This window comes from Nerophis lumbriciformis, linkage group LG25, assembly GCF_033978685.3.
Source record: "Nerophis lumbriciformis linkage group LG25, RoL_Nlum_v2.1, whole genome shotgun sequence".
NCBI lineage: Eukaryota > Metazoa > Chordata > Actinopteri > Syngnathiformes > Syngnathidae > Nerophis > Nerophis lumbriciformis.
In genome coordinates, this window is record NC_084572.2 from 14,133,675 (window position 1) to 14,151,145 (window position 17,471).

Consider the following 17,471-nt stretch of genomic DNA (forward strand, 5'->3'; position numbering starts at 1 on the left):
GACTTAATGCCACTCCGGTTAGAAGAGGGGAAAAAAAGCACACCTGCTAAAAAGAAAGAAAAAAAGACACTGCAGCACCTGCAGTGACCAAACTCGTCCAAAAGATGATGCCATAGCACAAACAATAAAACACCTTGTCTTTAAAAAAAAAAAAAAAAAAAAACGTCTTGTTATCACCATTAGCTAAGAAAAATCCATAAAATAGCGGCACCGTCCTATAAGACGCAGGGATCAAAGTTTAGGAAAAAAAGTATCAGCTTATAGTCCGGAATTTAAGGGCAAGTATTCAGGGAAAAACTACTCAAGTACTGTGTGTGTGAGAGAGAGAGACCGGGAGACCCTACTAGAGCATGTACCACAAACATGTTTTCAATAGTTGGAAGTTGAATTTGTGTAAGCGACTGTCAGTATGGGCTGCCCAATGTAAAAATTCAATCACACTTTTCTAGCAGATATACTTTTCACATTTAGCAAAATTTTTTCACATTTAACTCACTTTTCTCACATTCAACACATTTTACTCACATTTAGCTCATTGTCATCACATTTAAGTTTAACTTAAATGTTGACTCTAAATGTTGTATCTAAAATTAAAAGTTACATTTAATCTAAATGTTATATATAAATCTAAATGTTTAGGGAAGAGTGGATCTAAATGTTTAATTAAAATACAGTAGCGTAGTAGGCCTAAATAATCATTAAAAAAGACAGTGGTTTTATTTAACAAGTAAATTTAATGTATTGGCCACTGAAATATTACAGACAATGCAAAAACTAAATCAACAATGATACTCCATATACAGTACATATTTACAGACTTTTACAGCATCCACGGCAACATCACATCGGTGTGTATTTTCAGAGCATTTATAACAATGATCAAATATTTGATTTGTGGCTTCTTAGGCCAGTTCAGTTCTTAATTAGTTAAAAATGTTCAAGTGTGTTTGGGAAATGAAATGCAAACACAATGCCAGGCATAGATGTGAAGTCAAGGAAAACAACTTTACCCAATATGTCATCCAAGGATACTACTGTACTGGCAGAGGTTTCCAATAAGGGAATAACATGACTGCATGTACCATTTGTTACACTATCTTGCAGCAAATAAAAACCTGCATGTTTAAATTCACGAACGAGGGCCCATTTGGCACATGATTGTGCTATGGTAAAGAAAAAATCAATCTGTCCATACTTTGTCTGTCATTTAAAAAAAACAACTGTAAAATTGTTTCTTCTATTACCGTTACCATAATGTGTTGATGTGACATAATTTCTCTTAACTTGTGCCCTGTGAAAGATGCAGAATTGATGCAGTGACCAGCATGTATTTGCAATGCAGAGAGGTGAACTGTGTCCAATAGAAGTTCACTAGATGCTCCATATAGTTTAATCCTAGACAAATATTTGTTTTCCTGACAGAAACTATCATTTTAGTCATATGTCTGTAAAATTCAGCTATGACATTCCCTGGTTTAATTGTTTGTGAAATAACAGGAATAGACTGCACAAGTTTGACTGCATTTACCATCTGCATAGGTATATTTTGAGTACCAATGTATGAGCCGAAACATGAATGAGTCCATAATGGACCAAGGGCCATGACACCGTCTGCCAGGTGCACGAGAAGGTGTACATTTGAGTGTAGCCATTTGAGAACAAAAATTCCACAATAGTTTTTCTGCATGATGGATCGGTTCAGTCGATATAGATTCCATTAACAAAATGAAAATGGCTTCACTTAGTAGAAGGAAGTGGTTGTAGTACATTGTTGCAAGAAATCCACGGAAAATAACCGGTCCATAGAACAGCAAAAGATGCTTTAAAAAACATTCTGTGAGATGCCACTGAACGAGGATATGTGGTTGAGGATGGAGGACAGACTTCCTGAAATCACCTGTCAATTTCTTTGGTATTCTTTGCCATGCTGAAGGCCTGACAAGAAAACGCTGTAGAAAACCACAACACCATCAAAAGGCCCATTACTCCGAGGAGGACTGAGTGCATGTAATCTATGGCAGTGCCTTTGATAAGGTTATACATTTTAAGTTATCTCAGGCAACAGGGACCCTTTACCCCTTTGACCAGAGCCGGCCCAAGGCATAAGCGTACTAAGCGCTTGCTTAGGGCCCCGCGGCCACCAGGGGGCCCCCAAAAGCAATTAATAAAAAAATCTTATTTTTTATTTTTTGCATGTACGAGTCTGACTGATGATTTCTAAATGATCAAAGATATATTATTGTACAAAAACACAATTTTAGGTCAACATTTTTGCACATTGCTGTTTCAGGTTTTTGTTACCAAAAATAATAAAGTGAATCAGAATCAGCTTTATTGTCCAGTTATGTTTAACACACATGGAATTTAACTTCAATAGACTGCGCTCTCTTTGTACAAAGTAAACATTAAATATGAACAATTAACTAAAAATATAAACTAGTAATTAAAGACTAATATGTACAAGACTGATGAGACAAGATGACACTTTTACTGTAAATACAAAGCTTTATCACTTGGACTGTTCAAACCCAGGCCACTCTTGTAGCTGAATGTTTTCTACATTTTCAGATTAGGAACCATATGTGGCACTCTGGACATCATTCGTTCATTCATTGGTATTATTTATGTTCTTAACTGGGCCACCCCCATATCTTTATAAATGACATGTCATTTGTAAAGACATGCCAGGCTGACAATAGGATAATGTAAACAACACTGCCAGAGCCGCAATGAGTTTAGGTGTGTGAATGATCAACAATCAATATTATTGGCAGAAATAGAGGGCCCCAAAATCAAATTTTGCTTAGGGCCCCATGGAGGCTTGGGCCGGCACTGCCTTTGACAATGGTTTTGGTTTCATTTGCGATTTTCATATCCAGTACAAACTTTTCATTGGTGCGCAGTGGCCCCTTTGGATCTCTATGTTGGAATGGAAATACATGGACGTGTCCTCTTTCCCCGGTTTTCACAGTCTTTCCAAATTTCCCATTGTATTGCACTGAATTAAGGACTAATGCTTTAGCAGGTAAGTCGCATGTTCCAGCAATGGTGAGCACTTTACACACAAAAGGTTCAGATGTCAACTCTGCAGGTTGCACAATAATTCCATCGCCTACAAGCTTACTCAGTGTGTCACTTAGTGGTCTCAAACATGTAACCATGGATGGTTTTGAATCCCCATACCAAAGTCCAGCAAATATCATATTTTCTCTTTTTGTGCGTTCCATGAAGCTCAATTCATTGATACAATAAAAAGGCCACACTGAAAACTTGGATGATTTGAAAATAGGTACCCCATCGGTGTTCCAGGTAAGTGAGATGTTTTTAGGGTCACTAAGAGGACCACCCCTATCGACAAGCTGTTTGTAAACTTCTGCATCATATATAGCTTCAATGTTGTTAGCATCTGCCTTCTTTCTACTTAATCTAAAGTTAAGCTTCTCCTGAAAACCTGACTTGAGGAACAATGACCTTATTTGAGCCTTAATTGGAACCTCTATAAAGGATGAGGATCTTTCTTCTGACACACTGGTCCCACAAGACAGGCATTTTATTTGTTTACTTTCTAATGGCCCAAAACAATTACTGCAGTATTTATGTAATAAAATAGGCGATGATGCAGAGCGGGATAAAAAAATTTTTTTGAACTTCTGCACCCTGTTTAAGCAGTTTGTATCGGGACAAAGCATTTTGAACATTTTCAGCAAATCGCTTCGGGCCTTATCAGTGACTTTATGACAGTTTACATAACCCATGATGATCAGAAGGCACTGTGCCAAGGTTACTGATGCCATCCATTCATCCATCCATTTTCTACCGCTTATTCCCTTCGGGGTCGCGGGGGGCGCTGGAGCCTATCTCAGCTACAATCGGGCGGAAGGCGGGGTACACCCTGGACAAGTCGCCACCTCATCGCAGGGCCAACACAGATAGACAGACAACATTCACACTCACATTCACACACTAGGGCCAATTTAGTGTTGCCAATCAACCTATCCCCAGGTGCATGTTTTTGGAGGGGGGAGGAAGCCGGAGTACCCGGAGGGAACCCACGCAGTCACGGGGGTAACATACAAACTCCATACAGAAAGATCCCGAGCCCGGGATTGAACTCAGGACTACTCAGGACCTTCGTATTGTGAGGCAGATGCACTAACCCCTCTACCACCGTGCTGCCCTGATGCATTGTCATATATTGGTTTGTCTGTTGTGTCCTTGAAATTTGACTCTTCTGCACACTCCTCACTCAAACTATCTTCAAATCCTTCATTAAACGTATGTCCGCCATTGTACATCCAATCTCCCATATCAGGGAGAGATTCCTCAAATGATTGAGATGGATCATACTCAGCATCGACATGTAGTTCAGTTGTTAGGCCATCAGGAGGATCTATGAGGGCTGATCTGGAAAATGGTTTTCCATTGTCTTTGATAGTGTCAAAAGTAGAAATATTTTCATGTGCTGAAATTAAAATAGAATAAAAATAAATTAAAGGTTTTTTATAACATTTTGTCACAAAGCAAGACGTATAACATCTCAGCATATCGCTCACATTCTTACGCTCAAAAGTTTGTCATATTTTAGCAGGATATGCTTTGTGACAAAATTCACAACAAAACATTAGTCAGACACAGAAGACGGTGGGTGTACCTGGCAGGTAGGGAGAGGCTTGATGTTCCAGAGTGGTACATCCTGCATGGACACCTGGAGGTTGGATGTGTTCCATTTGAAGAGCAGTGTTTTGGGCTCCTTCAGGAGGCACCACCTCCTGCAGTGTTCCCCTGCTGCTACCTCCTGACACAAAGAAGAGGAACCAAAAAACTCTAAAGATTAAAATAATTAAAAGAAAAGAAGAAAACATGCAAAACAAGAAGCAAGTTGACATAAATTGAACACATTATACAAACCCAGCTAATGGTATGCATTTACTTTTTTCCCCACATCTTGATCGCATTGTAGTTCATGTTTACATATCTTCTGTGTTTGTGGTAACACAATCCACAGTATTAAATGTAACTCATCACAATACAACACGCACTATAAAAAGAAAGTGTGGAACTTCAGTGATAAACAATGCCAATGATTAGTAAATACACAGCAGCAAACCAAACCTATGAGGAAAAATCTTGACGAGGGATGCAACATTATTGTAAATATTGCGTTATTTTGGTTTCAAAATTCTCACAATGATGCCGTGATGTGTGACGCTATTAAACGAGAATTCCCGTCAGTGTGTTTTTTTCTGACAATATTAAGTGGGCTGATCTGAGAAGTAAACTCGATCTCCCATGATAATCACCAAAAAATGATTCCCGGGCGCGGCCACCACTGCTGCCCACTGCTCCCCTCACCTCCCAGGGGGTGATCAAGGGTGATGGGTCAAATGCAGAGAATAATTTCGCCAGACCTAGTGTGTGTGTGACAATCATTGGTACTTTAACTTTAACCCGCGCAGTGTGGGACAACAAAGTTCAAACAGGGGACATTATATTCTATATATATTTGTGCTTCGTAGATCTGAGGAATTGTTGCTGTGAAATATTTCTGTGCCTATAACTGCCGTGTTAGATTAAACTAAAATAAAGTCTGCATACTGCAAGGCAGGGGCGTCACTAGCTTTTAAGGACAGGGGGGGCTTAGCCCCCAGGAGATGCACAGGATGCGAGCGAACGTTACGCGCAAGCACAAAACTTCACAAACAGCAAACAAAGACTTAGAAATTATTCATTGTTATTATTATTATTTTTAAAAAATGCACGGGACGAAATGAAATGCTCCCCGGGACGATGGCTTTTAACCATTTTTTTTCTTTTTCTTTTTATGTATTTATTCATTTTACATTTTATATTAAATGTCTTGGTTTTTCCTCCCTCTGAAAATCCTATGAAATGTTTAACAAGCCATCCTATAATAATACACAGCTATTAATGTAACAATACAATAAAACAAATATATTTAATGATGTTTTTTTCATTATTTTAACAATAGGCTAATGTACATTACTTTATATAGATTCTACAAGAAACACAAAACTTAAACACTAAATTATTTACAATTGCACACACAAGGTTTCGTGCAGCTTCACTCATTGTAAAGGAAGATAATGTGCTTCGTACACCTGCAGGACCGCAAGCAAGGTCGCAGAGAAAATGCGGACTGGCATTTGAGTGATGTGGGCATTTTCTATATGAACAAGTGGAATGGATTGGATACCGATGCACTAAAGGGGCTCTCTACCTTACGCTACGAAATGAAGGGAAACTGAGTGAATAATAACAGGTTATATGATTATCTATTTAAACTCATATTCGGGCCACTTTATAATGACTATGTCGGCATGTATTTGTAAAAAAACAAAAAAAAAACACCAAATTATTTAGGGGGGCTTAAAAATATTTTAGGGGGGCTAAAGCCCCCTTAAAATAGGCCTAACAACGCCAATGCTGCAAGGTAAAGCATGCCACGTTTATCCCGACCATTTCCAAGTCGACCCAGAGCCGTTGCAGCTCACCAGAGGAAATTCGCCCGGTAGGAACGCGGACATGCACAAAATAAGAAATTTGCCAACACTACACACCACGATGTCTACAATAAGTTAGGGAATATGAGTAATATATTAGAATGAGTTATATGTTAAAACCGTTACTTGGGAAATATCGTTGATGTGAAACCAAGACGCCATCAAGGGAAAATATCCATTTGTGAGGTATTTACATGATTAAAAGTCAAATTATTAGTTAACTCTTAAGAATCAGTATTCTACAAACTAATATAAAAATGTCCACTGCAAAGGACAGTTTCTTAGGAAGTTAAAAGATTAAAGGCACTAAACTAAATAGCTATGATGTAACAATATCGCAGTATTGTTGAATGTGCTCAAAAAGTAATCATACCCACAATCATACCAAGTTGTATTAAAAAAAACCTTACCAGACACACAATATAGTTTCTTGGCAGAATAAACATTGTTGTTTTACATTTGTTACACTGGATGTTTACTGTTTATGTCAGTTTAAAAGACACTTATTTGAAAGTTTTGGTTTTAGTTTGTCTGTGTGTTACTTGAAATTCTTGATGATTTTGCACCATTCCTTTGCACTTAAAATACCTGTTTATAATAATAAATAGGACTACAACATATGAACATTATGTTTGTGTTCAATTACAGTAAGTGTGTTTATCCTAAACATTCCTGCCACTTCATTTAACACACTTTGACATTTTTGTGACAATATCTTACCGTGGCTTTAACACTGTGACGATATCATACCATGAAATTTTGATATTGTTACATCCCTAATCATGACTTGATGTTACCTACCAGCCTTAACTTGAAGATGAAAGGTTCAAAGAAGATTAATTACACATGCTGAGATAACTCATATTTCAAAAAGAAAAAAAGGAATATTTCCATGCTTGTTCCTGACAAACTGTGGACAGATTTTTATCCATCTATATGGTCTGTAAATCTCAATCAGAACTAATTCACATAAACAAAGAACACGCATATACATATAACTTACTTAGACATTGCTCATCAGTCTCCACATTCACATTGGTGGCTGCAGGACGGGATAACTGCAGGAAGAAAAATAAAGTATCACACATACCGTATTTTTCGGAGTATAAGTCGCACCGGAGTATAAGTCGCACCTGCCCAAAATGCATAATAAAAAAGGAAAAAAACATAAGTCGCACTGGAGCCCGGCCAAACTATGAAAAAAACTGCGACTTATAGTCCGAAAAATACGGTATCTGCTGCCAGTTTAATGCACCACCACTATGCCAGTCTACTCACCAATTGTACAGTCCTTCTTGATCGTTCATTTGAGTCGACTTCTTTACCAGTTCTTCATCGTTTTCCAGGTTTTCGTTTTGTCATTTCAACACTCCAATACTATGTAAATACAGACAAAGGTTGCTGGAATATACAGTGGAACTTCTTGTAAATGTAAAACTCTATATTATGTTGAAGCAGTGTATGTTCAGTAATTTATATTGTTCCACTTCCAATGTTCTCTGTACATTTATTTCTATCATTGTTATTTCACTATGGGATGTATAAAGTGTAGCTTATCACTTGCGATGCCTCATAGCTTCTAGCAAGGTGCGGCATTTATAGCTCTATTTTCGTAACACAGTGACGTTACATTAGTTTAATAAATAATAACTCGTGTGTGTTAAAGTAATTTAAATACCAAAACAAAAACAATAAATGGTATTACTTACTTTCAGTCGTTATTCCTTCGATGCTGAATTGTTTCTTCCAATCGAAAACAAGTCACATCCGCTCACTAAATTTGCATGCGTGTTTTCCAGGAAGAGCAAATATGATTGGACAGATTCATGGGGTGCCGTGCCAAATTTCAGTTGGTTTTCTCCTTATATGTCCATCTGAAAATAGCCATTTTTGGCTCTGTGTAACTTTCAAAGGAAGGCAATTCAGAAAATTCACGCTTTCTATCAGACAGCGGCGGACATCACGCGTTGTTTGCCATCAATTAACGTCAGAAGAAGAAGAAGCCGGAAAACAGTAGGTGGCGTAATATTTTAACGTTGTCTGCGCTTACCTTAAACTAAAACGAAGAAGAAAAAGAAAGAGAAGAAGAAAGAGAAGACGAAAGAGAAGAAGAGTTTTTGGAAACGACGACCGCAACGCCTGCGACATTAGACTTGGAGAGGTAAGTATCCTAATATTTTTTAGTTGTTCACCCATGTAAAGTTGTGAAGTGAAAATATTTTACTGTTGTGACAACGGAGTGGTCCTTTGGGAGGTTGCGGTAACGCTAATGGCGTCTGCCCAACAAGTAATGTTAGTATACATAATGACCTTCACAATTAGATTCTACAGTGCATATTAATTTGGGGGGGCTTGACTTTAAAATGTTTTATAATACTGTTGTAGGTAAAGTAACAATCAACAAAGAAGGTCAGGGCTGCATTTTATTGGTATGGCTGGCTAGTTGTAATAAATAAGAGAGTGTTCAATGATTAACCAATTTGCCCCGCCATCTTCAAAGCAGAAGACATTTGCTTACTCGCTGGCAGTGGCCGAGTATGTTTTATATCATGCTATTGATTATATAAACTGCATATATATAGGAAAATAGAGTAGGTATGTGTGTAAAATTTTAAACATTCATTCATTTAAATGAAACCAGCATTATCAGACAGGTCTTGTTAAGACTAGTTACGTGATATAAGAATCATTTTGCTGTGATACATTGATTGTTTTAACCTGGTCAAAATGCACTAATTTATCAATCAATCAATCTTTATTTATATAGCCCTAAATCACAACTGTCTCAAAGGGCTGCACAAGCCACAACGACATCCTCGGTACAAAGCCCACATACGGGCAAGGAAAAACTCACCCAGTGGGACGTCGATGTGAATGACTATGAGAAACCTTGGAGAGGACCGCATATGTGGGTAACCCCCCCCCTCTAGGGGAGACCGAAAGCAATGGATGTCGAGTGGGTCTGACATAATATTGTGAGAGTCCAGTCCATAGTGGATCCAACATAATAGTAAGAGTCCAGTCCATAGTGGGGCCAGCAGGACACCATCCCGAGCGGAGACGGGTCAGCAGCGTAGAGATGTTCCCAGCCGATGCACAGGCGAGCAGTCCACCCCGGGTCCCGACTCTGGACAGCCAGCACTTCATCCATGGCCACCGGACCTGTGCCCCCCCCCCCTCAAGGAAAAGGGGAGCAGAGGAGAAAAGAAAGGAAACAGCAGATCAACTGGTCTAACAGGGGGGCTATTTAAAGGCTAGAGTATACAAATGAGTTTTAAGATGGGACTTAAATGCTTCTACTGAGGTAGCATCTCTAATTGTTACCGGGAGGGCATTCCATAGTACTGGAGCCCGAATAGAAAACGCTCTATAGCCCGCAGACTTTTTTTGGGCTCTGGGAATCACTAATAAGCCGGAGTTCTTTGAACGCAGATTTCTTGCCGGGACATATGGTACAATGCAATCGACAAGATAGGACGGAGCTAGACCGTGTAGTATTTTATACGTAAGTAGTAAAACCTTAAAGTCACTTCTTAAGTGCACAGGAAGCCAGTGCAGGTGAGCCAGTATAGGCGTAATATGATCAAACTTTCTTGTTCTTCTAGCAGCCGCATTTTGTACCAACTGTAATTTTTTAATGCTAGACATAGGGAGACCCGAAAATAATACGTTACAGTAGTCGAGACGAGACGTAACGAACGCATGAATAATGATCTCAGCGTCGCTAGTGGATAAAATAGAACGAATTTTAGCGATATTACGGAGATGAAAGAAGGCCGTTTTAGTAACACTCTTAATGTGTGATTCAAACGAGAGAGTTGGGTCGAAGATAATACCCAGATTCTTTACTGATTCGCCTTGTGTAATTGTTTGGTTGTCAAATGTTAAGGTGGTATTATTAAATAAATGTCGGTGTTTAGCAGGACCGATAATCAGCATTTCCGTTTTCTTGGCGTTGAGTTGCAAGAAGTTAGCGGACATCCATTGTTTAATTTCATTAAGACACGCCTCCAGCTGACTACAATCCGGCGTGTTGGTCAGCTTTAGGGGCATGTAGAGTTGGGTGTCATCAGCATAGCAATGAAAGCTAACACCGTATTTGCGTATGATGTCGCCTAGCGGCAGCATGTAAATACTAAAGAGTGCAGGGCCAAGAACCGAACCCTGAGGAACTCCGCACGTTACCTTAACATAGTCCGAGGTCACATTATTATGGGAGACGCATTGCATCCTGTCAGTAAGATAAGAGTTAAACCACGACAAAGCTAAGTCTGACATACCAATACGTGTTTTGATACGCTCTAATAAAATATTATGATCGACGGTATCGAAAGCAGCGCTAAGATCAAGAAGCAGCAACATAGATGACGCATCAGAATCCATCGTTAGCAGTAGATCATTAGTCATTTTTGCGAGGGCTGTCTCCGTAGAGTGATTTGCCCTGAAACCGGATTGAAAAGGTTCACAGAGATTGTTAGACACTAAGTGTTCATTTAGCTGCTGTGCGACAATTTTTTCGAGGATTTTCGAAATAAAGGGAAGGTGGGACACCGGTCGGTAGTTTACCATGAGGTCAGGATCAAGGTTAGGTCTTTTGAGCAGAGGATGAATAACCGCTTTCTTGAATGCTAGGGGAACAGTGCCAGAGGAAAGTGATAAGTTTATAATATTTAGCACTGATGGACCTAATAATACAAAAAGCTCCTTGATAAGTTTCCCAGGAAGTGGGTCAAGTAAACATGTTGTTTGTTTTATCCCACTTACACGCTGTAATAGTTCCTCTAATGTTATTTCATCAAAAAGAGAGAGACTATTTTGTATTGCAGTATCCGTCGTAGATACAGTTGTATCTGTGTTCATAGAACCCAGTTGTAGCTGGGATGCGTTGTCTTTAATCTCCTTTCTAATGAGTTCAATTTTCTTATTAAAGAAATTCATAAAGTCATCTGCCGAGTGGGTGGAGCTATTGGGAGGAGTCCCTTGTTGGGTTAGCGATGCTACTGTACTAAACAAAAATTTAGGGTCGTTTTTGTTGAGGCGGATGAGATTTGAGTAATATTTAGCTTTAGCTAAGGTAAGCATGCGTTTATACGATATTAAACTATCACTCCATGCTTGATGGAAAACCTCAAGCTTGGTCGCGCGCCATTTGCGTTCCAACTTTCTACATGATAATTTATGAGCTCTGGTTTTCTCTGTAAACCATGGGGTGCGCCTTTTAGGGGCCCTTTTTTGTTTTAGCGGTGCTATACTATCAATGGTTTTGCGCAGGGCATTGTCAAAGTTGTTAGTGAGGTTATCAATAGAGCCGACATAATTTGGGAATGGTGCCATTACCGAAGGCAGTAGGTCAGCAAGAGTCATCGTTGTGGCGGCATTAATGTTGCGGCTGCTATAGCAGTTATTATTATTATTAGTTTGTTGACAATGAGTCAGAACTTCGAATTTTATAAGGTAATGATCGGACATTACTTTAGTATACGGGAGTACCATAACTTTGGAGGTGGTGACACCCCTGACCAGCACTAGATCTATCGTATTGCCGTTGCGATGCGTAGGTTCATTTATTATTTGTGTAAGACCACAGCTATCAATTATAGTCTGGAGCGCCACGCACTGAGGGTCCGATGGGGTATTCATATGGATATTAAAGTCCCCCATTATGATTATATTGTCTGCGTGCGTCACTAGATCAGCAACGAACTCTGAGAATTCATTAATAAAGTCCGAGTAGGGCCCTGGGGGGCGGTAGATAACAGCCATATCGAGAGGCAGCGGTGCGACAGACCTCATAGTAAGCACCTCAAACGATTTGTATTTATTATTTAGGTTAGGGGTAAGGTTAAAGTTTTCATTGTATATTAGTGCGACCCCCCCACCCCTTTTAAGGGGACGGGCAATATGCGCATTCGTATAGTTAGGAGGAGATGCCTCATTTAGCGCAAAAAATTCGTCTGGTTTGAGCAAGGTTTCGCTAAGACCAATGACGTTAAGATTGTTGTCTCTAATGACCTCATTAACTAATAACGTTTTGGGAGACAATGATCTTATGTTTAAAAAGCCCATATTATAAGTATTGGGCTGTTTTGACGAGTTTTTGTTTAAATTATCCGTAGTAGAAATATTAATAATGTTGCGTTTATTATACGTAGTGCACTTTAAATAGTTTCGACCATATCTAGGAATTGATACGACGGGAATTTTCAGATTGTTTGCTTGATGCTGCGATCGACTGAACGCATCATGATTTGCCACCTCAGTAGAATGCATATCTACCCCGGACACATTCACAACAGAAAACACATTATGTGAGTTGTGTGTTATTCTAAGAAAATTGCTATGCGTACAGGAATTATCCAGCCTGGTGCTGGCTAGTTCTAGCTTAACTGACTCCTCACCCGGACTAGCAGGCTCTGTAATTGCCTGTGACCGGGCTTGCTCTAGTGTAGTTAGTCAAATGTGACTTAAACAGTAGTCTATATTCTTAGACAGGATGATGGCGCCTTCCTGGTTAGGGTGAAGGCCGTCCCTCATCAGCAAGCCTGGTTTGCCCCAGAAAGAGGGCCAATTATCAATAAACGTTAGTCCCTGTTGTCTACAGAAGCTAGCCAGCCACTTGTTAAGCGAGACTAATCTGCTATATCTCTCATCATTGCCTCTCGCAGGCAGGGGGCCAGAGACAATTACTCGATGCCTGGACATCTTTCTAGCGAGATCACAAGTCCTGGCTATGTTTCTCTTTGTAATCTCTGACTGTCTCATTCTAGTGTCATTGGAGCCAACGTGTACAACTATATTCGCATAACTAGTGGTGCGATTAGCCTGTCGTACGTGTTTACTAGGCCTGTTACGAGTTAGCTCCCTAAGATTAGCCTCAATGTCAGGTGCTCGGGCCCCCGGGATGCACTTAATTGTGGCTGGTTTGCTAAGCTTTATGTTTCGGGTGATGGAGTCCCCTATGACTAAGGTGTGGTGCCCGGTAGACTGGGGTGTAGGACTAGCTAAAGAGCTAAATCTATTATGCGTCTCAACCGGTACACCGTAGCTTGTAGGCCGCTTAGGACTGCTACAGGCTGGGCTAGTTAGCTCGCTACAGCTAACGCTAGCAGATGTGTCCGCAACATCTAAAGTTACGAGATTACTCTGCTCTAACTGGCGGACACGGCCCTCTAGCAGAGCCAGCCTCTCCGTGAGTAAGGTGCAAGACGCGCAGGAAGCCATACTCACGGTGTTTTCTGTCACCGAGTGAAGTTCCTGCTGTCTTCCGAGAAGTCCTGGTGACAGTGTGCAGGAGTAGACTCCTTCTGACCGGCGCCCGGCGACGCCTTTCTAGCTGCTAGCTAGCTGCGGGAGGGGTGGAGAGACAGAGATCGGGTGATTTGCAAGTTAAATAGTACTACTAAATATGTTGAGAAAGTAATAAAGAAAGCTGCAGAACAATTTAAAAGCACACAAATAGAACGATACTTAGCTTTTTCGAAACAGCGAGCAGTCAGCAAGCAGTCACGCACGGTGAACCGGAACCGGAAGTGGAGAACTTAAATTGCTACAATAACAATTTCTTTTATTTACAATTTATGGTCAACCTCTTCAATACAAAGTCATTGGGGCTCGAGATTTTATTCATGACCTTTTTTGTTAAAAATGCCATAACTTTCTTAATATGTACCCTATTATAAAAAGGTGCCATCAAGCCCCCCGCACCCCAAAATAGATACAAATTAAATAAGAATTACCGTATTTTTCGGAGTATAAGTCGCACCGGAGTATAAGTCGCACCTGCCGAAAATGCATAATAAAGAAGGAAAAAAACATATATAAATCGCACTGGAGCCCTGCCAAACAATGAAAAAAACTGCGACTTATAGTCCAAAAAATACGGTAAACTGTCTGGGTTGAGATTTTTTTACTATAGCCAGAACGATCGTAAACAATCATTTTGTTCACTTGTTTTTGACAGAAGTTAAATATGATTCACCCAAAAAGTTAACATCCATATGGAGTGACCCCATATATGTAAATACTTTCCATTTATATTATAGTTCCATCCATCCATCTATTTTGTACTGCTTTTCCCTTCCGTGTCGTGGGGGGTGCTGGAGCCTATTCCAGCTGCGTTCGGGCGGAAGGCGGGGTACACCCTGGACAAGTCAACACAGATCGACAGACAACATTCACAAACTTGCGTCAATTTAGTGTTGCCAATCAGTTTGTGATCCAAAATTTGTTTTTTCATAAACAGGATGGACAAAAAGAAAATGACAACAAAAAAGAGGTTAAGAGTTCCCATAATGAAAATGAAGGACCTGCATAATTCTCCTCCCCCAAATGAGCAATCTGGTAAGTCTCTATGTATGTGTGGCAAAGTGGACTACGGGTAAGCCAAATTGCAGTGTAACATGTAGCTAACAAACTGGAAAAAGGACTTTATTAGTTTGTTTAGTATTTAAAGAACATCTGAGAATGCCACCTTGGGAAAGTCGCCCCAAGGAAGTTAGGTAACAGTACCATAATTGTAATGAGGCCACACACCTCTAAGACAGCGATGGGCAAGCTCATCCTACTGCATATGCTTTAAAATGCAAATAGGGATGGGGAGAGGGAATAATTATAACATTGTTGTCCAAATGAGGTGACAAATACCAGTCAAAATTTGTATACTCAAATAAAACATTTTAAACATTTTCTCTTCTGCACTCTCTCTTTCAGGGTGTTTGGCATTCGTCAGATGGGAGGACGGTTATACCGGCAAAATCTTTACAGGAGCAGACATTTTGTCAAGAGATGAAGCTCCTGTGCAGATCTTAGATCTTAGAACAGGAGATTCTGTTTTAGCAAAGTAGTCAGATGGTAAATTTTATAGGGCAACTGTTGAATATATTTCAGGAAAAGATCAGACTCAGTCACCAAAAGGCTGCCAAACTACACAAGAGTCATTTTGAAATATATTAGAAGCCAATGAGCCATCATACTCAACATCAGGGTCTGACACCATTACAGTAGATTGGAACCCACTGTCTGAACATGATAATATCACAGCGCTGAATCTATCAAGTGACAGGGGACTTGTAACAGGCAGCAACACTGTTGGACCACCACCACCCTATGGGTATGCTTGACATTTATTACCTCATGCCTATGGGGCTACAAGTTCAAAACTTTTAATCTTTATAAAATCAAATTTGGTGAAATTCCAAACCAAAAAAACAGCATTAAAGGGGAACATTATCACCAGACCTATGTAAGCGTCAATATATACCTTGATGTTGCAGAAAAAAAGACCATATATTTTTTTAACCGATTTCCGAACTCTAAATGGGTGAATTTTGGCGAATTAAACGCCTTTCTAATATTCGCTCTCGGAGCGATGACGTCACAACGTGACATCGGGAAGCAATCCGCCATTTTCTCAAACACCGAGTCAAATCAGCTCTGTTATTTTCCGTTTTTTTCGACTGTTTTCCGTACCTTGGAGACATCATGCCTCGTCGGTGTGTTGTCGGAGGGTGTAACAACACAAACAGGGACTGATTGCACCAGTGGCAAGAAATTGGACGTTTGTTCCGCACACTTTACCGACGAAAGCTATGCTACGACAGAGATGGCAAGAATGTGTGGATATCCTGCGACACTCAAAGCAGATGCATTTCCAACGATAAAGTCAAAGAAATCTGCCGCCAGACCCCCATTGAATCTGCCGGAGTGTGTGAGCAATTCAGGGACAAAGAACCTCGGTAGCACGGCAAGCAATGGCGGCAGTTTGTTCCCGCAGACGAGCGAGCTAAACCCCCTGGATGTCTTGGCTCACACCGTCCCTTATGCCACCGAAGATGATCAAGAGAAGAATATCGACCCTAGCTTCCCTGGCCTGCTGACATCAACTCCAAAACTGGACAGATCGGCTTTCAGGAAAAGAGCGCGGATGAGGGTATGTCTACAGAATATATTAATTGATGAAAATTGGGCTGTCTGCACTCTCAAAGTGCATGTTGTTGCCAAATGTATTTCATATGCTGTAAACCTAGTTCATAGTTGTTAGTTTCCTTTAATGCCAAACAAACACATACCAATCGTTGGTTAGAAGGTGATCGCCGAATTCGTCCTCGCTTTCTCCCGTGTCGCTGGCTGTCGTGTCGCTTTCGTCGGTTTCGCTTGCATACGGTTCAAACCGATATGGCTCGATAGCTTCAGTTTCTTCTTCAATTTTGTTTTCGCTACCTGCCTCCACACTACAACCATCCGTTTCAATACATGCGTAATCTGTTGAATCGCTTAAGCCGCTGAAATCCGAGTCTGAATCCGAGCTAATGTCGCTATAGCTTGCTGTTCTATGCGCCATGTTTGTTTGAGTTGGCATCACTGTGTGACGTCACAAGAAAATGGACGGGTGTATAAAACGATGGTTAAAATCAGGCACTTTGAAGCTTTTTTTAGAGATATTGCGTGATAGGTAAAATTTTGAAAAAAAACTTAGAAAAATAAAATAAGCCACTGGGAACTGATTTTGAATGGTTTTAACCCTTCTGAAATTGTGATAATGTTCCCCTTTAACTGCAATATTATTTTATCTGCCATCAAATAATAGTTTCAGTAAATAGTATGTGAATGACAAATACATATATTTAATGTATTTAATTGCCCAAAACCCAACATCTGTATCCACTTTCATTTCAGGATTAAACGTTCTGAACTTGTGGACCCTGAAAACACTAATTTGCCATCATTTTATTACTTTTTAACCATGGTCAAAATGTTCATAGAGTGTAAATATCCACTCTACAATCTCATGTGTCAAAACTAGGGAGTAACAAAATGAACATTTCATGTCATGGTTACAATTGTTATCACAGTATTGATGAATGTGCTCAAGAAGTACTTGAACACACACTGAAATCTTATAAACAAGTTGTATTGAGAAAAAAATAATTGTTGCACAATATATACTTTCTT

The 17,471-nt window shown here is 39.9% G+C and overlaps 1 protein-coding gene and 1 long non-coding RNA gene across 3 annotated transcripts in view; one reads left to right on the plus strand and one right to left on the minus strand.

Moving 5' to 3' along the window:
* The window catches only part of LOC133621631 (beta-1,3-galactosyltransferase 1-like), a 50,340-nt gene that overhangs the window by 2,894 nt on the left and 29,975 nt on the right, over window positions 1-17,471 (plus strand). The window contains exons 2-3 of one of the 2 annotated variants that reach the window (XM_072916062.1): window positions 14,764-14,861; window positions 15,231-15,630. The exons of the other annotated variant lie outside the window; for it this stretch is intronic. The gene's annotated coding sequence lies outside the window, so the exon portion shown is untranslated. The remainder of the gene's footprint in view (window positions 1-14,763; window positions 14,862-15,230; window positions 15,631-17,471) is intronic. 2 annotated transcript variants of the gene reach the window in all.
* On the minus strand, window positions 3,515-7,648 carry LOC133621630 (uncharacterized). The gene is made up of 3 exons (XR_012051163.1): window positions 7,525-7,648; window positions 4,652-4,795; window positions 3,515-4,462 (listed from the first exon to the last, which is right to left on the minus strand). It is a non-coding gene; the product is annotated as an uncharacterized lncRNA (long non-coding RNA).